Source organism: Ixodes scapularis, unplaced genomic scaffold (assembly GCF_016920785.2).
Source record: "Ixodes scapularis isolate PalLabHiFi unplaced genomic scaffold, ASM1692078v2 PGA_scaffold16__2_contigs__length_2301149, whole genome shotgun sequence".
Taxonomy (NCBI): domain Eukaryota; kingdom Metazoa; phylum Arthropoda; class Arachnida; order Ixodida; family Ixodidae; genus Ixodes; species Ixodes scapularis.
In genome coordinates, this window is record NW_024609842.1 from 2,150,914 (window position 1) to 2,171,403 (window position 20,490).

General features: G+C 42.7%; 1 pseudogene; it reads right to left on the reverse strand.

The window, feature by feature from the left end:
- Positions 1-13,054, reverse strand: part of LOC115321072 — a 56,564-nt pseudogene extending 43,510 nt beyond the window's left edge.
- Positions 13,055-20,490: the final 7,436 nt, after the last annotated feature.

Consider the following 20,490-nt stretch of genomic DNA (forward strand, 5'->3'; position numbering starts at 1 on the left):
AATCGCCGCGGCGTTTTTCGCAGCCTTGGAGATGCAGAAGCGAGCCGACGTTAAAAAAAATACGTTTGAACTACGACAGTGTCAGCAAGGGCCACGTAAATACCTGTTCACACTCTGAGCGGACGCGCGCGTTTGATGGTAGTGCTGTATTCGCGCTGTTGGTGAGCGCTTCGGGACCGATCTTTTACGATTTGAACTCGATACTGACGTGGCACTCGGCAAAGGAAAGTTGGCCCGGCATTGCACGTAGCTCCCACGGACTTTTATAGCTCGACAGTGACGTGCAGTTGTGTCAGAATAAAAATGGCATACTAATAACAAAATGTACATACCGTGTTACGAAGGTAATCCATACGGCGTTCATTCGAGCTCTATATCACACAAAACAAGAAGATAGAATCGACGAGAGTCCCTTTTCGACGACAGTGTTCGTCAACACTGCCTCGGAAAACAAGGAGATGACAAGGGGAAGAGATTGACCTCACCTCTTAATCTAAAATTGAGGTCAGCGATCAAACTATAATACGGGAAGGGTCCATAAGGGTCGCGCGGGCATATTCCATTCAGCACGCCAGCCGGTCGTGGGCAGCCTGTCGTGGCCAAGTACCGTCGAAGCAACGCTGCCTCGAGTCGGAGTGCCTGCTAGGCCTATATTCTGCGCAGCTCGCTTGGTCGCAGTCGGTGGATTCGTGACCGCCGTGGCTTTTCTCGGGTGTTTGTGGATCCAGCGTTCTTGTTCGTCGTGGTCTGTTTCAAGTAGTTTTTTCTTGCTGCTTGAAGTGGGGAAGTCGGGACGCGCGAGAAGAACACGTAAAAAAATAAACGTTCGTTGGTCGTCGCGACCAGGCGAAGCTGTCGGCCATGGTGATTTAATCGTAAAAAGTGAGTAAGACAGCAGACAGCTCCGAAGCTGGCTCTCTGCTTCGTTCACCTCACGATAGATGGCGCTTGGCTGTCAGCATTATCAAATTTTGCAATTTTCGCCACACATCTCTAATTATGCTACAACATGTGGATCTGAATATTATTTAACAAAACTTTTAGGAAACATTTGCCGGCTATTTATTGTTTATGATCGCGGTGCCGGTGAGGTAGGCGCTTGCTCAATAGGCGACGTGGATTCGGCTGAGGTGGGGCAGTTCCGCGGATGCATAGCAGTGAAAAGGCAGAGAGCTTTCAAATGAGAGAAGGCGCAAAAGAGTCGATTTTTCTTTTAAAAGTTCTATAGGAAAGAATTTTTTTGGCTCCCTATTTGTGTGTTTTTGCGTTTCTTTTCACACCTTTTACGACGTCCTGTGGATGAAATTCTATTTCAGAATTGTTTCATGGTCCCTTTAAATAACCACATAGCTGATTCAGCTACAGAAACCTTGACACCTATTGTCAAGAATGCAATGAATATTTTTATACCGAAACGGTTTATGCGCTCTTCCCATTACCCTTGCTGGTTTTCAAGAGAGTTAAAAATCGCCTCACGAAAGAAGCTGCACTGTCATCGTTTGTATAAAAAAACAGGATTAGATGTGTGGTATCAGAACTTCAGCACTTATCGCGGTTTGGACAAAAAACTACATGAACAAGATAACCAACTGTACCTAAATGACATCGAGTATAACCTAAAGAAAAATCCCAAAAACCTTTGGCGCTTCACAAAGCATTGTTTTTGTGAAAATAAGTCAAATATTTGCCTCGGAGACGATAATGGTTATCTGTGTGCTCAGGCCAATATTGCAACTCGTTTTGCTGAGTGTATCAGTTTCTGCTATTCTTCTTTTTCCACGAGCAGCTCTTTTAGTTCCGTTGACGTTGAGTGTTCAGATTATCTCTCTGTATTTACTGTTTGCATTGAAGACATTTTAGAAGCTATAAAAGAACTGAAACCCAAACAATCAACCGGCGTTGATGGCATACCTAGTTTTATTATAAAAGGTTGTTGTCCTATTTTTGATCCAGTTTTAATGCATATTTTCAACTTATCTGTTGCACAATGTTATTTCTCTGAACTTTGGGAATTCTCCGTAGTTGTGCCTATTTTTAATTCCGGTGATTCTACATTGGTTAACAATTACCGGCCGGTGTCACTGTTATGTGGACTTGCAAAAGTATTTGAAAAAGTAGTTTATAAGCGCCTTTACTTTTACCTGAGTCCAATGATAACTGAAGCTCAGCACGGATTTTTAAAGGAAAGATCGGTAGAATCTAACTTGTGCTCATTTTTAAATTTCTCAGCGCCAATTGTGCCCAGTAGGGGACAGGTAGATGCTATTTATTTCGACATATCGAAAGCGTTCGACCGTGTCAGTCATGATTTACTTCTACAAAAACTCGCTCTGCATGGATTCAGTCCACACCTGTGCGCATGGTTTTCTAGTTATATAAAAGGTCGTCGAAACTCTGTTCGTGTTGAAGAACGCTACTCCGACGAGTTTGTTTCTAAATCCGGGGTGCCCCAGGGGTCCATCCTGGGACCGCTTTTGTTTATTTTCTTTATAAATAATATTGTTTCCTGTGTTCGTGATGCAAAAATTCTTCTCTTTGCCGATGATGTTAAACTACTTTTAAGTGTGAGGACAGTTTAGATTGCACTCGTCTTCAAGCTGACATAGAACATGTTTCAAATTGATGCTTTAAAAACCGCTTGTCGTTTAATTCCGAGAAAACTAAACATATTGTACTATCTAGAAAGCTTGAACTGATTTCTTTTTCTTACAACTTTGAAGGCGCCTTGATACCCTGGGTATCTTTTGTAAGGGATCTTGGTGTCCATATTGACAGTTCATTTTTTTTCACAGAACATGTCTATAACTGTTAATGCTGCGTTAAGAGTGTTAGGCATTATTTCTCGGTTATGTCGGCGGTTCTTATCACCCTCTTGTTTGTTGCATTTGTTTAAGTCACTAGTTAGATCACGTTTAGAATTTGGCTATGTAATCTGGAATTCATTATCTCTTGGTCAGGCAACAGAAATCGAAAGTGTACAAAAGCGGCTGATAAGAATTGTGTATAACCGCTAGATTGGAAGGAGGTCTTTTTATCATTATGAAAGGCTACTTCACTGGTTTGCGTTATATAAACTTGCCGTGAGGAGGCAGTTCAGAGATTTTGTTTTTCTTCATAAAGCTGTTCATGGTCACGTCAGGTCAATGGATTCCCTACGATCAATTAACTTCCATGTTTCATCAAGAGCCAGCCGGAATATATTAACGTTTTATCCATTTTGCTTGTAGCCTGTATCTCCTTTGTCACGGATTCAATTGGCCTTCAATAAGGAACATCTCCTTGATATTCTCACGTGTCTTCGAGAATTTACCTTCCTTGTTTGTGAATGGATGTCTTTCGCCTTGAATAAGATTTTTTTTGTGTGTGTGGTATTTGTAATGGGTATTTTAGTTTTTGTGGTATTTGTATTTTAGTATATTGTGCACCACAGTGGAGACTGAAAAGTTGTTTGTGGGCACAGAAAATAAAGAATTATGATTATTATTATTATAATGCATTCCCAGCTGTCTCTGGGAATGCATCCTGTATTGCACTCTTTGACGAGGAGCTACTGCATGAGTGTGTAAAAAAAATGAAACCATCATTGTCTTCTGGCCATGATGGTATTCCGTCAGTCCTCTTGAAGGCATACAGTGCCATATTTATTCCTGTTCTAGTACAGATTTTTAACAACTGCATAAAGAATGAGGTCTTTCGCGCCATGTGGAAAACGGCACTTGTTGTACCTGTGCATAAGTCCGGTCCAAAAACAAATGTGTCGAACTACAGACCTATATCTCTTTTTTGCACATTTTCGAAGCTCCTCGAAGTGTCACTACACAAAATATTGTCATTCACTCTCAAGCGCTATCTTATTCCTAACCAACATGGATTTATGGCGGGTCGCTCGACCACAACTAATCTCGCCTGTTTTATGTCAACCGCTGCTCACGCCGTCGCTAACAGAGGCCAGCTTGATGTGATTTACTTTGACTTGAGTAAAGCGTTTGACATGGTTAATCATGAGATGTTACTGGCTAAACTGTCAAAGCTAGATATACACAACTCATTGCTTTCATTGCTCGAAAGTTATTTGCGTGACCGGAAGTGCTTTGTTAGCTCGAATAATAATTTTTCTGCTACTTATGAGGCGACAACGGGTGTGCCTAAGGGCTCCGTTCTCGGACCTCTTCTGTTTTCAGTTTTTGTTAATGATGTTTCGACTGTGATTCGTCACTCTTCATTTCTTCAGTACGCAGATGATATTAAGATGTTTATGGAGGTACGAGAAGACCGAGACTCTGTTTTTCTACAGAGAGATGTTGATGCTTTTGAAGAATGGTGCCGGGAGAATGACCTAAAGATAAATAGCTCTAAAACGAAAGTCGTGTCGTACACTCGTAAGACACATAACATTGTATTCCCATATGTTATTCAGACAGACCTTTTGGAACGTATGAACAGAATCAAAGATCTTGGCGTGGTGTTTGACAGCACCTTACACTTCTCCAGTCATGTGGATCACATTGTGAACGCAGCTCTACGCACGCTCGGGAGTGCGTGCCGCATCACTAAAGAGTTTATTAACCCCTGCACATTTCTTATACTCTACAGTGCATTGTGTCGACCACAGCTTGAGTACGCTTCTGTTGTATGGAACGGAATTTGTGCCACAAATTCCTCGAAAATAGAACGGGTTCAGAACAAGTTTCTTTCCATCTATAGACATCGTTGCTCAGCGCGCATTGTGCCCACCACTACTGATGTCCCTGTCCCTGTTCAGCGTAGCGTGGCACTACCTACCCTGCTTCGTAGGAGAGAACTTGCCGATATCCTATTTTTATACAAACTTGTCCACGCCGTCACTGATTGCACGGTTTTGACGTCAAGAGTACTCTTAAAAATTCCTCTAAAAAGAACAAGGCAAAATGCGTCCTTCTGCAACAGGCGTCAACTCAACCTCCACGATCCTGTGTCCAGACTTGGGCATACTTATAATTCTTCTTTTTCTGAAACACTCGACATATTTAACAACAACACGCTGCAGTTTGTAAAAACGTTAAAGGCCATCACTTAAATTTGAACTGTATGCACTAACTTGCGGCGCTCACGCCGAAATTCCCCACTTTGAATGCATTTTTTTTTCTTTCTTTCTAGCAATTGGTGGTGGTCGTGTGTTGTGACTTTGTGTTTACTTTTTATAATTTTTAAGTGTATTTTTCTAGGGCTTGTCCGTTGTGTGTGTTGTCCGTACTATTGCTTTATGCCCTGTTCTACCTTACATGTTAACACAGTGCACCTGTACCAAGACCGCAAGGTTGTTCCTGGGCACGAATAAAAACATTGATTGATTGATTGATTGATTATTATTATTACTATACTGAACCTATATTTGCATCCGGTACAATTGTGTAAACCTGCTCTGCAGCACTATCATATCAAAAACAATACATTGTATCAAGCTGACCAATACAAAAATTATTCCAACCCAGAAAACATGAGCGTTAAAAGCATGGTGGAGAATAAAATTCAGGACGATTTAAATCGTTATTTTTATCATGATTTCAGTAGTGATTTAAATCATACCTGTTTCACTACAATAATTCGAATAAACACATTTCCACAAAAACAATCCCAAAATAGTTTTATGATTTACCATTTTTCTATCATGCGATGCATTGTATATTCATTGTTTTCTTGTTAAATCAACGAAACGCTAAACAAAACAAAATATCTCATAACGCACTAAAATCAAGCATAGAGCAGTCGTCTGACCAACTTTTTGTACTACAAAGTCAAAGTTTACTAAAAAAAAAGGCACTTAAGCCACACTCTAAATTTACAGTAATTATTTCTTCCCCATTATTTCCAGTTTTTGGATAAACTTATTATTCAATCTGTCATGTTCAAAATTGCAGCTAGTGATTAAATGCACTATTTTATAGCAATATTAATGTAAAATATATTAATCTGGTACAACGCAAATGAATCTTATTTAAACCATAGGCATCCAATAATTTATAGTTAAACAAATAGTTATTGTTTTCCACTTGGCGAAGCGCGATCTGATCCAAAAGGTTTCAAATAAAAAAGTCCACTTTATATGACAAAAATATTTTGTTTTCTTCTAAAAATGTTGAGTTTACAATAATGTTACACTCTTTGCGGCAATAACAGGACTTTCAAATTTAAAGATACCAATGTGTGGGGTTTGGACAATGAATACGCACCTGAAACCGGAATATTCCAACAAGCTGGAGGTTTATTCGGGGCTTGCGAACCGTCTTGAAGATTGCATTCACCTTCGTGGAAGAAATAAGGCATTCAAACGGGTGTCAGTAATCGGAGCACGAAAGCCTCAATAAGCACTTTTTGTTTGGTCAATGAAAACTTCCATTATTATATTATTTTTAAAGATGAATAAATATAAAGCATACGCACGATGTTCATTAGCCTTATGATGTATCGAGCCTGTATATATTTGCTTTCATTGAGGGACTTGTGTATTACACTGTCAAACATGACGTACATTTCAGGTCGCCACACGGTGGGTGGCTCTGCAGTGTGACCTAGAAAGTTTAAAATCATGGCATGTGCTCAGTGCTCTGCTAGTTTAGAATTAACAGTGTAATCATTTTTTTTTTTAAATATGCAAGATGCCAGAAAAGTTTATCTTGTTTTCTGTGCAAGATAGTGAAACAGTGTGACTATAATGCAATTAAATGCAAATGTGCAAGCGAGCTGGAAAAGAATCTTGTTACCCTTCTCCAGGGATTATTTTCGTTATAGTGAAACAGTCTCTCCAATTGAAAGTTTTCAAATTCATTATATCATCAAAGTGCGGTCTCCAATTGTAGTTACTCGCGCAGCGCGTGCTGACGCCTACTGAATTATTTCAAACCAAAAACCTAAACAAAAAATTACGGTTTCTACTGTGTAGAGAAAATTGCATCATAGTTATAAAAAGGCCAGTATGTCTGCCGCGCATGTAACTAGAATTGAAGCCTGCTCCTTGGAGTTTGTAGAATTGGTTGAGAGGACTGCTGAGAAATGTTAAATGTTTTAAAAACAAAATAAGCTTACTTCTTGGTGGTAGACTTTCATGGGAACGTTCTTCAACGGGAACTGTAAACATCATAGTGATACTGAATGTAAAAAGTAATCGGAGTCGAAGGTTATAACTTTTCAAAGGCATGCTTCTTCAGCAAAATTACAGAGGAAAACTTCGTGTTTTGCTGTCAATTAGTTTTTTGTTTCTTTTCTTTTTTTGGTGGCCCATTTTTGCGGATTTCAGTAGTTAAGATATCTTCAAGATAATTTTCTCAAATTGTTACAATATCCGATGCCAGCGCATATGTGTTTATCTAAATACCACTGCTCAAAACCGAACCATGCCGAAATGAAGTAGATAACTCTTTTTGTTTGCAAGAAAAGACGACGAAGTGGCATTTTTGATGTGTTACCTCAAAGGTAAGTATTATTAAGTAAAAATATAAGAGACGTTATAATTGTCAGTGTATTCGGCGTGCTAAAAATCAGTTGGAGAAACATATTTTTTCGGGAATTTTAAGTGCTAGCAATTAAACTATTTAGAAAAATAGAACGGCAACTTTGAACGCACTTAAGGTGTGTTAACCTGAGTATAAGGATATAACAACTTTTTTCCGATCGCCAAACCACTGACCTCTTCCGTTAACTCAGAAAGTGCTAATTATTGGTACGATTTGAGATCATACATACTGTGATACTTTGAATACTCTGAACATCGGATTACATACTCAGATCACTAATACAGGAGCCGTTGAAATGGTGCAAGTAAAAAAAAATAAGGAAATACTGAGGGGCTGTCGCCTTTTCAAGCACTTCTCCTTTTATTTTCCAATGATAATCAATTAATTCGCTCATTTCGCCACCCATTAAACAGAATGTGGTATAGAAAAGAACGGGAGGTAAATTAATTCAGAGCGTACCAGTATTGACACCGCACGCGAAGCGAATGCTGAAGGAAGGAATTCGGTCGTACGTTCAAAATTTCTAATCATTTTTGCTTCGGGAAGTCTAGCTTTTAAAGGTCGAATTTTCAACAAATATCTAATGTAGTGATTGATTCTGTCACTTACTTTCCAAGTGGATCGCCTCCTCAGGCGTCGGGAGCGGAAATATTCTGTGAGGGATTCGACCGGATTTGTCATGTATTCGCAATGGTTCAATTCCATGTGTAAAGTTTAGGTATCCTTCCTGCTAAAAAAAAGTGAAAGATCTCTAAATATTGCAAGCATTGCCCGTTGCACACTGTTTTTGAATCGCTAACCAAACATTTCATCCTTACTAAAAATTCAATTGGTTAGGAAGAAATTTGTAGAGAAAGTATTCTAAATATTAATTGTAAAGTTCTCATAAATAATGTTCTTCAGACGCGGTGGCGATGTGAACTTCCAATATCCTTAATACACCTTCATTTTTACGAAACTAAAAAAAGCACGGCCGGTTTATAAAATGTTTGCGAAAATCTATGTGGTTAACAAGTAGAGGATTTATAAATAAAGATTGCATAACCTCCTGTACATTTGTATAATCGTATTTATTTTTCCTTTACGAATATATACTTCAAAATATTTGTACATACCATTTCAATTCCGACATTTGTTTCAGTAATTGTAAAGGAAGCCTTGTGTTCCGAATTTTCATAAACACTATTACGTATGTCTGTAGTATTCATCTGAAAACAACATATTATGAGTAAAATAACTGCGAAGCGATCTTCATAATAGTAGCAGCTGAAATGCTAAACGGTTATTTTTATAGCCAAGCTATTTATGGCTAGGGTTTCGTGGGTTTTTTGTGTGCGTCAACAAAAACTCAGTTCCCGAATTTGGTGCAAAATCGCGTCATTTTATGCAAAGCTTATGTCTCATCAGTTGGATATGCATTTTCACTAGATTAGCTATCAATAGGCTCCATTTTGAAGGTCAGGAGACTCTCAGGTAGATAATAAATGTTTCTCAAAGATTTGGCGCTGTCCGACCCGCGTCAGCTATGTCTACTCTCGCACCGCCCTCTCCTTGTAGTCGCCCCAAGCGCTTGTGAGCCTAGTTTCCGTTCCTTCCAATCTCCCGGATTGGCGGTCCCGTCGCGGGTGTCTTTTTTCCTCCGGCTCTTCACGATGACCACCAATCAAGACAATAAATCTGGACGTACCTTTGTTCAAAATTGTTTGACACGTCTGTGTCATGTGCTAAACAGCTTCGCTGGTCATGCACCTTCACAGACTGGAATCGCTGAATCGCTCATGTTTTTTTGTTTTTTTTTGCAAGCTATGGCATTTGATAAAAACTCAGTAAATGATTACATTTAATGAATTTCACCGAGACGCAGAACGAATTTTGGGGTGAATGGTCGCATAAATCATCGAGGAAGTAAAACTTTCTCAAAGAATGCAAAAAAGAAATCGTGGGAGTCGGCTCATCATTTAAACTAATGTGCGTTATTTGCGTTATTAATAGCGGAGACCAGTCTGCTTGAACACTATTTTCGTATGTACGAAAACCTCCAAAGCCCCTAGTGGACACATCAAATAACTTCTGAGCGAATAAACAGGTGGAATGCTTATTTTCCAATTAAATCATGTGAATTTCAATCAATAAGGCGGAAGCATGCTTTCTTGTGAAAGGTAATCTTTCCTTACCAATTCGTGATTCACCTCTCCATACCTATCGTCGGAAAAATACAGACGGTCCCCTAAAACACTGGAATCTTCCAAGTCTATGACGTAGTCTTTATAAAGTCGAACAGCGCCTCTTGAGTTGCCGCTCCTGCTTTCAATCAGAACCGGATACGCGACACCTGGAACGTAACCGCTCCTGTTATCCGACCGTTCCACGCTCGCTACAAACTTCTCGGTAAACAGGAAGAAACAAAACGTTGGTCACAAGTCACGGTGTTTTTCTAATAAGAAAAAATCATACCTATAGATCTACCAGAAAAGTTCCCTTTCACAAACAAAGCACAATTAACTCAACAAAAATAAGAAAGCCCTTCTGCAATGACAAGACATTGGAAATGTAATGCAATAAAAGCAAACCACGGGAAGCAAGCCTATACTCATGTGAATAGTTCGAACGAAAGAAATTTGGATTATCGGGAGAGAGATGAAAGGGGGGGGGGGGGGGCATCTTGCAGTCGTGTTTCGTTAACACTATTCATTCTTTCAAATGAATTTCTTAATATGCAGCTTGTGAGAAGATATACTACTTCGCTAGACTTCAAAATGCTATTAGAGTGCCATGCCACATAAAAGAAAGGGACTGAAGAATCTAGATTACCTTGTTGCCAAGTTTTTAATAATGATGGTTATAATCTTAATCTTTTGTACCGCGCCTACGTTCCTGTTCTTCCGAAAACCTTTTGGATATCCGTCAAACTTTTCGCTCTTCGGCGCTCTAATTGTGCGGCACCATGACAAATGGAACCTCGTTTTGGGACGGTCACATACATTTGGTAACTCCGATTCTACACGTAATCTGAACAGAGGCTAAGAAAAGCGCGAGAAGTAATTTTCTCAAATGCCCAACAACGTGAGAGGATTTCTGGCAGTTTGGAACTCGGCAAAACACAAACATTACGTGATTGTGCATTCGGTGCACGTACAATGCAATTGCGTTCCGCATTAATAAGCTACATTTGTATCCTCTCTTAATTTGTAGGTGTAATAGGAAGAACCAAGTGTATGGCCTTTACGTAGACCTGACGTACCTCAGACGTTGAATACGTGAACAACTGCTTCCGGTATAATGACCTCGGTGTCTCTTTCTACCTATTTGTGACGCCCTTAGCTGGATGAACTATGGAGTACGTGCTTTTAGAACTCGTCTGTGACTGCTGTGTTTAGGATCCTATCGCACCCATGCCTTAAAAGTTATCCCGAAGTGTCCAGAAACGACCTCACAGGAGCCAAAGGGTCATGCTGTCAGATGTCGCAACCCTTGCGCTTGGTGCTAGAATTCCCGGCAAAAGTTACTATTGAAAGCTGATACTTTTGGCCCCAACAACCACCGCTGCGACACCGCCAGGATCCTGGCAGACGGCATGGAACTCATATGACGTCAAAGTGCGTATAAAGGCGGACAACGTTTTTAGAACGTTGAACGTGGCTTACGTACTGCTGGCTCGAAACCCTTCTTTGGAGCCGGCAATACTTAAGAACGCTGCTTAAACTAAGTTGCCTTGACAAATCGCTATAAAAAAAAGAATTACCATATTTGGTTAGAGTACAAGAATTTCGGTCGCCACTTCTATGTCACAGATATAAAAACATATAATCACTAGGTTTGCGTTAACCTAGTCGCAATTTTATTTTTTCTGTGTTTTTGAAGACATTTGGATGCAGTACCGGGTGTATCTAGTAGCGGCCAATCTCTTTAAATCGACCGCGAAATTCGGTTTCTTAACCTATCGCGCTACGATGTTCTGCAGGTTTGCCCACAGGTGGTGCATTTTTTTTTTTGTGAAATTTGCAGTGAGCGAACTTACCTGAGGAAAATGTAAAAGAAAGGCTTAACTCCCTGGAAACGTAGCGAAGTCACCAGTTTTCAAACAATAGTGCGCTCTATTGATTGAAGACCGGTGGCTTGGCTGGGTTTCCATAGGAGTTAAGCCTATTTCTTCCTTTACTTTTTCCTCGGGTAAGTTCACTCTTTGCAAAGTTTATAGAAAAATACGCCGCGCCTGTAGGCAACACTGCAGAAAGTCGTAGCGCGATGGGTTAAGAAACCGAATTTTGCGGTACTTTAAATAGCCTGTCCGCTATTTGAGATACCCGTAAGAATACCAACGTATTAAAGTATCCGAATCAACCCGTCCTGGTATCGGTAGAGATAGCGGCATATATTTATATGAGGTCGCTCCAAAAATCATTGACAACCTAAGTGAAGGACGTGCTGACTGACGAGCATCTCAATATTTCTTCTATTCCAGTAGGATTGCGGTATTAGAGGATAAGAACACGGAAGAAGCAATCACGAAGCAAGAATCAAGATTATAATATTAAGCCACACCCTGCGTATCTTATTTGTCAGCGACTATGAAGGAATCTATAAATAAAATCAATGCAGTGTGTCTACCCAAGCCCAGAGCCGTATATGTAGAGAGTTTGGTGAATGGGAGGCGCGGGCAGAGCCACGGCGTGCATCTGACGCGGAAAGAGGGCTTGGCATGGTCTCTTGACCAACCAGAAGCCGAAAAGAATCCCCAGCGGTGGTAGCGAGAAACAGTTCTGATCGAAGGTCTATGTTCGTATATGGTTTTAATAAGTGCGTAAGAGTGAAATGGAGGAACTATTCGTGGTTGAAAATAGGATGCACGTGTTGCTTTGATCATGATCATGCAGAAAGATGTAAAAAACGAAAGCGCTGCTCAACTCTGTTTTGCGCGGACAGATTGTGACCGCTCGGACGGTAGATTCCCGGCCCTCGGCGCTTGGCTTACGGATTATGTCGATCGTTCCGCTAGTTGCCCTCCTCCACCATCATTTCGGATGAGCGTGATTGAAACATCACGTGTACCATATTTTCAGCCATCGAGAGTTACTCCAATGCAGTTATCAGGTTTGTTTCTCACGACCACCGCCAGGGTATTATTTCTGGCTTCTGGTTGGTCACATTCGAATTTATGAAGACGCCCTGGAACACGCCCAGCCCGCTTTCGGCCAATGGCGCCTCCACATTTGTCTCCTATACTTCCCGACGAATGGCCCAACTCTCTACATATACGGCTCTGCCCAAGCCTATTTAAACCCTACGCCTTTCCGGGGTATAATGCATGCCGTAACACAAATTATTTCTCGTCTGCAATATTGTGTGCGGAATTTCCATGAGAACTGTTTATTGTGCCCCAAAGCTCGGAGGTTTAAGCCCAAGAGAAAAGTAAAATTCGATTTTACGTCACTTAGGAAAACGTCATGCAGAAGCGTCGAAATAAATGGAATCAATACATCACCGGCGTGAGCAGTAGCAACGCTGAAAATAATGAGTGTAGCCGAATACATTTTCCGTCGTAAAAACGTGCGTAAAGGAGAGAAAAACACTTGAAAATGTAAGAATGGCTTTGTCAGGAACCTTTTCAAAGGGTGAAAATTTCCAGCGCCCACTAAACATTTCACAAAATGCGAGATAGTGAAAACAATACGTCAAATGCCGTAGACAGCAAGTTGCATTTGTTATGTTGTTAAAGACAGCTTTTGCACGAGACGAGCACTAACACCGCAACTCACCCTTTCCAAACGTCGGAGCCATCTCGTGGCAGTCTCAATAGCTCCAATATCTCCGCACTAATGACGGTGATAGAAGGTCAAGATCGTCTACCTTCAAACACTCCCGATTTTGTGAATCAAAAGCGACTTAAAAGCACCAACTTGTTAGAATGGATTTTCCGCTTCTCTGTGGCAGGCTTTCAAAGACGCTCGCCTCTCCAAGGGTGCAGAAGCTGCGTAGCGCCGCCATTAGAGCGTCGAGTTTGGCTCTGCACGTGGTAGGTACACTAACTTTTGAAAAGGGTCCATTGAAGCGTGTCAAAAAGGAGATGCCAGCGGTTTGCTTATCGCGGTGGAGACTAAACATGGCTTCCACTGACATCACATAAGCGACCATTCTGGTGGCCATTGCTTGCTGAGCACGTGGCTTCTACATCACTGCATGAAAATAAGTATGTAATATGACGTCACATGCCGGCCACATATAAAGGCCGCGGTTAACGAGACATGCTAATGTCACGAAGCCGGCCCGTCGGAGACGCGGAAAAATACACCAGGGGTCTTGGACGTATGGCTTCCTCAAATCCCTCTTCGATCCGATTGAAAAAAAAGTGTGATTCCATACACTCAATAACAGTGATGACACGTAAAACTGAGATTGAACAATCTTGTACTTTATGAGCGGTATCTGACTTGCTGCTAGGGAAGGTCAGAACAGCTCTCGAGGGCTACGTTTACTGAAGTGATTTCTATTGACATTTTCACGACCGAGTTGGCATCGCGCGCATCTCCCACGGGAAGGCACGGGACTAGGGCCCCACCAGCCAAATTTCTCATTTTATCTTTCTCGTCTCTTCTATAACCTTCTCATCTTGTAACGTATAGCTCGTTCATGTTCGGAATCTTCTAGAATTCAGAGCATGCACAAAAGAAGCTGAATTTGGCACCAATGGGATATTGGTCCCTTGTCACCGTCACGGGATGCACGCTGTTCTTTTTGCTTTAGTTAGGGGTGCGAGTTCACCTTATTGTACATTCATTTTCAGTTCTTAAATAAACCTACTTTTTCATCCGTGATAATACAGTAATGCCTAAGGATGACACCCAAAACTGTAGGGAGACCGGGAGGTATCCAAAGCTGTGTTCACTCATTGTAAGCGGTCTCAGGCGTGTCCAAACGACCATTCACCTTGTCGTTCTGGATCACTATAGCCTAAATCCACTACGGAGACCCGATTCGTGCGGAGCCACCGCGACTCCGACTTCACCAGCGGAAGACGACAGACCTCCGGGAGTGACCAACTGTCGTCCCGGCATTCCGCATCGCGCTGGGCAATCGTCATTTCCGCAAACCGCCATCACAAGTCGGTCGACCGCCGTTCCCGTCATGCTCGGCGAAGCAGGAAGTTACGTCTCCCAGAGATCGGCTTCCACTCGGCTCCTGGAAGGTCAGCCGATCGAGCTCTGGGCGCTCCGAACCCTAAATCAGAATCGGCACTGCTCTAAAAGGACCTGCGAAAGACAACCGGGTTGATCTGAAACGACCAGTGGCGAACGCGCCCTCAAATATTGTCGATCCCGGAACGCGCCAAAACGACGAGTGGAATTCGTCATTACTCAAACACAAATCTGTTAAAAAAAGAAAAAAAAAGAACTTTGAAGGGACCATGATGACCACTTTGAAGTTCAGTTTAACGGTTGGTATGAACGCAAAGTGTGTTGCAGGTAATTTTTTTACAAAGTTTAAGACCGATGTTGCGCTTGCGCGCTGCTCAGATTAATTGAATAGAACCAGCAACAATCACACCGGGATCGATGAGAGCGACGCCCGAGACTGGGGAAAAATTCAGCTTATGAATGACGTGGACCGTGACATCAATTGAGGGACGTCGGGCGATTGGTCGAAATCAACGGAGTCCGCTTGTCCTCGTTTTTGATCGTAAGTTGTTAAAAAAGATTTCATATATCTTCTTATTTAGGAACAACGAAAATTTTATGTTTTTGACAGAACAAATTACTACAATAGAATAAAATATTTTTTTCAGTCGGCGGGCGCGCGGAGTGAAAAGACTGAATAACTGAGAGCCTTTAAAAGAAGTTAAAACAATTCTTAAAAAAAAAAAAATTAGAGGAGAATTCTTGAGTATTTTTATCCCGTGAATTTTAATATTACGTTCATTTTCCAAGAAGATTTATACAAAACGTGAGAAAACCCGAAAATCCTCCGACCAGTCGTAACGTCACACTAGGATCTTTGGGCCGCCAAGCGCGTGTCGCTCGTGTGGGCAGCGCGTGCAATCGCAAGCTTGCCAAGTGTATATTTCCGCACTGACGTCAGTCGTGACTTCTATTTGTGGCCTTTTCGTAGAGAGCAAGAGTGCACGCGCATACATATGTCAGGTGCTGAAGAGGCGCTAGAGCAAGGATTCCGATAACTCCTAGTATGACGCCACGCCCCGTGCACTTTGATATTAACATTAATAAATAATTTCTGCAGCCTCCGGGCACCAGATTGAAAAATAATCTCGATATTTGTGATCTTGGAAGCCAAATGAAGATTATTTTGGTGTTTTTCTCAAATATAAAACCGCTTCAGTCTCCCTTCAACTTGAAAAGCGTTTATTGTGATACATGTAAAAGATGTTTGTGTTTTTTTTTCTTGAGAAAACAAAATTGGCGAATCATTGTGATCTCTTCGGTTTTTGGCGCGGCTCTTAGTTCCACGCGCGAATAGAGCTGCAGAAACTTTTCCAGGCTGACGAACTGTAGTTTCCAATACTCGTCAGGGTCCATTTTAAAAAGATTCTGTCATACGTCGTTCACTCTAAGAAAAAAAGGGTGTAGTCGGGTGCATCGGGCGCACATGCACCCTTTTCTTGAAAGATGAGCCCTCCGAAAAAAAATTGGCTTGCTCTTTACGCCTTGATGGAGATGCGCCTCAACGGATAATCGGTCTCTTAGCTGTAGATGAGAAATTTGGCCAGTGTGGTAAAACCGCTAACCTCGGGTTTTTAACGTGCATCACGCAGTAGTGATCACACGAACGCGTGCCGGTACGAAACTCATCCAGATCGAAACGGGCGGGGGCGGCGGGGATCAAGCCCAGGAGGTTCCCAGCGCAAGCTTTTGCTCCACGCTCCGAGCTGAGACGCGTTGCCCCACTCGGCCACTTCCTCCCCTTGAGCCCTCCGTTACGCAACAAGCGTACTTGTACACCGACAATGGTCATCCTCCATCAGTGCACCCCCCCCCCCCCCCCCCCCCCCCCCCGATAGCCACGCGCCCCGATCAGCTTGTGCCTGCATTCCCGCTTGGGGGTCACTTTTTGGGTTGGGCTGTTTCTTGGGAAGTATGGAGCTATCCTGTTCATTCGGAGTTGACAGTAGAGTAGACGCTATGCTTGTTTAAAGCCAATCGGGTCTCCGGGTAGGATCACGTGACTGCAGTCTCTAAGCTAGAGATAAGGCAGAGCACGGCACCTGCTTCAAGGCCAAGGCCAAGGATAGCATCCACTGCGCTTTTAACTTGGGTTGAACTTTGAAGAGGATATAAGTGACAAATCCTCTCGTTGTGTTCATTTTTGGATCACCCCTGAAGATAGGCCCTTGCGAGGTCGCCCCGCCTTTAACCTCGAAGGAGCTGCAATTTGCCTTTTTCTTTCTCTCCCTAAGCTGAAAGCGTGGAAGAGGGTGGGCAGTTGCCGGACCGATGAACCGCAGGCTTTTTTATGCCTCAACATCGCTGTCTGGGCGCGGCTGACGGCAGGAACGTGATCACATGGTAAAGGTTTCACGGGTGACGTAGAAGCTTTTTTGGGGGGGCTACGGGCCGTTCGTCGAAAGACAATTCGTAGCAGGGCAATTTGTCGCGTAGGGCAATTCTTCATAGGGCTATTCGTCTCTAAGGCATCTAGTCGAAAACTGGGTTTTCTTTTTCCATTTTATTTTTTTCAGGAAACTTTAGGGGAATTGGAAAGGGGAAGGGGGAAGGTATGGAACGTGTATGTATAACTATGAAGTTGAGAAGCCTTCCAAGAAAAGTTCGAACAATGCCTTGTTGTTCGCGTTCTTTTGGAGTTTCGGAAAGGTCGGAGGCTGTTCTTCTAAACATGCGTGCTGTGTTGTATCCTGTTTGGATAGTTCACGATCCTCTGTCCGGTTTGGATACTCTATTCACCTTTAAGCCGACAGTGCACGGGAGGCTATAGGCTCGTCGAGCCAACAGTTTGAGTGGTTCAGCAAGCGTGCGACTTTTTTGTTATTTCTTTCTTATTTAGATTTCGCTTATATTTTTTTTCGGAAAGTCCTGAACGAACTTTCAAGACTTACAAGATAAAGTTTATAAAACGTCTTTGTCATCGACACCCTTTTAGTTCCGAGGGCACGTTCGTACACGAGCCAAATGTTATAAAATAACTGGTCTAAGCGTTTTTTTTTGGCAGTCGCTATGGAAGTCACCAGGTCATCATGAAGACAATTCGTAGCAGGACAACTCGTAGCAGGGCGATTCGTTGCATAGGGCCATTCGTCATAGGGCAACTTGTAATAGGGTAATTTGTCCAGATGACGATTCGTCACGCTATTAATAGCTTATTACGTGTTCAATTTTCGCAGTGTTTGGAGTATCTTGCTTTAAAATTATTATTTACGAACGAAGGTTCTTTCTCATTTGGTGTTTTGATTTGTAGCATAATGTTTAAGATTTGGCTTAAATGCTCTACTTTCGCGGTAGACGCTGTTTACTTCTGTGGGTACACGACACTACCGAGTTATAAATATGTTTCAGTAATTTTGATAGGACTACCACACAGGTGTCAGTTCACGAAAAGTGTTTTTCTTTTTTTTTTTTTTTTGCATTGGAAACTCTGCATATAGGCGGTATTCACTGAGCCTGCAGGTTCGAGTTTGCCAGCGAGCGCCACCGGCGATCCGCCATCTTCGAGGTCGCGGTTTGACGTTTGACTGCGTTGGGTACACGGTCGTCCGCTGGTTGTGTCTGCTACTTTTGTATCGGTGAAGAAACTTGGTTGAACAGAATATAGAAAACTGTTTATCCCGGGGGCGGGCCGTTTTAATTTCTTTGTTACCGCCGAGTACCGTGTGTAAAGGATCAACCGCACGTAAGCCATTTAGCGAGCGACGAGTCGAGCGACGACTACCTACTTTGCTGTTGTTCGGTCACTCGCGCGACGAGGCAAACTCCATGAAAGCGTCGGGAGCAGGCTACCAAGGCGATGAGCGATGATTTCTAGAAATCTAAAAACCGAATGACGCGACGAGCGACCGTGAGGAACTCTGTCGTTCGTCGCCTACTCCCGTCGCTGTCGCCCTTCTTGCTAAATCGCTTACATGCGGTTCACCCTTCACTGTCACGTAGCTCGGTTTTTGAACTTCTAGAAAACTTAGCGCTCATCGCGTTGGTGGCTCGTCGCTTTCATGCGGTTTGCCTAGTCCCGCGAGCGACACCGAAGCGTGTCGCCGTCGCTTGTCTCGTTGCTCCTCAAATCGTTTGCACGCGGTTTTTAAATAGTTTTGAGTAATAAAAAATGCAGCGCATTTTTCATTAGCTGCGCACTCGGTGAGGCGCACTTTATGTTTTTTCACAGGAGCGAACAGCGAAGGCACGACGTACGACACGGAGCCGATGGAGCAACACGGTTACACGGCCGTAGTACAGAAAATCCGGTAGAGAAAAAAACAATAAGGAAACTAGCAAAACAAAACAGAGTAATCACACCGTGCTACCCCGAAGTAAACACCAAAGTAGAAAGAATCACACTTCTCGCCGAAGAGCTACCGCTGCGGGCACGGCGCGCGCGCGGAGCGCTGCATGGAGCAAGGCGGCCGCGGTGGAAAAATCTGAGAGCGACAAAAACCAACTAAAACACACGCAAAAAATATTCCTACGGCGCTTCAAAGGCACCGAAGTCTGAGACTAACCCCTAGTTTCGGCCAAAAAGACCCTTTAGAGCTGTGAAATGCTGCTAACCAACGTTGAAAGGTCCGGCCAGACGACACCTGACACGTACGTGAAATAGAAAGAGACCTCGAAGATGTCGACCGTAGTGGCCGATGCCAGAGCACCTAGCGAGTGACATCAAATAAATGTCACCTATACATCTGCGATTACAATGTTATGCTTCTGGCGCAAGCTTCGAGGATGTCTCTGTTGTCTGTGGTTATTTGTGACCTTAAAATGGCTTTCACAAATAACCCCGAATGTCTGTGATTATGTGTGACTGTAATAACGCGATGATTAGAGACGTCAGTCATGATCTTAGTAGGTCTCTCTTCTTCGACATACCCAGTAGATGCTTTGCTCAGACCTTCGGTTAGCAGTATATAAAATCCTTCGCAAACCAGCATGTCCCCGCCTCTTTCAGTCCTGATGACTTCCATAGCGACTGCCAAAAAAAAAACGCTTAGACCACTTATTTTATAGCATTTGGCTAGTGTACGAACGTGCCCTCGGATCTAAAAGGATGTGGATGACAAAGACGTTTTATAAACTTTATCTTGTAAGTCGTGAAAGTTCGTTCCGGACTCTCCGAAAAAAAGATAAGCGAAATCTAATTAACAAAGAAATAACAAAAAAGTCGACGCTTGCTGAACCACTCAAACTGTTGAGCCGGCGAACATACAGCCTCCCGTGCACTGTCGGCTTAAAGGTGAATGGAGTATCGAAACCGGACAAAGGATCGTGAACTATCCATACAGGATACAAGACAGCACGCGTGTTTAGAAGAACAGCCTCCGACCTTTCCGTAACTCCAAAAGAACGCGAACAACAAGGCATTGTTCGAACTTTTTTTGGAAGGCCTTCGGAACTTCATATTTATACATACAGGTTCCATACCCTCCCCCTCCCCCTTTCCGATTCCCCTAAACTTTCCTAATAAAAATAAACTAGAAAAAGAAAACTCAGTTTTCGACTAGATGCCCTAGCGACGAATAGCCCCATGACGAATTGTCTTAAAAAAAGCTTCTACGTCACCCGTGAAACCTTTACCGTATGATCACACTCCTGCCGTCACCCGCACCCAGACAGCGATGTCGAGGTATAAAAAAGCCTTCGGTTCATTGGTCCGGCAGCTGCGCACCTTCTTCCACGCTTTCAGCTTAGGGAGAGAAAGGAAAAGCAAATTGCACCTCCTTCAAGGCAAAAAGGGGAGCGCCCTCGCAAAGGCTTATCTTCAGGGGCAACCCAACAATGAACACAACATGACACAACGAGAGGATTTGTCACTTATATTCTCTTCAAAGATC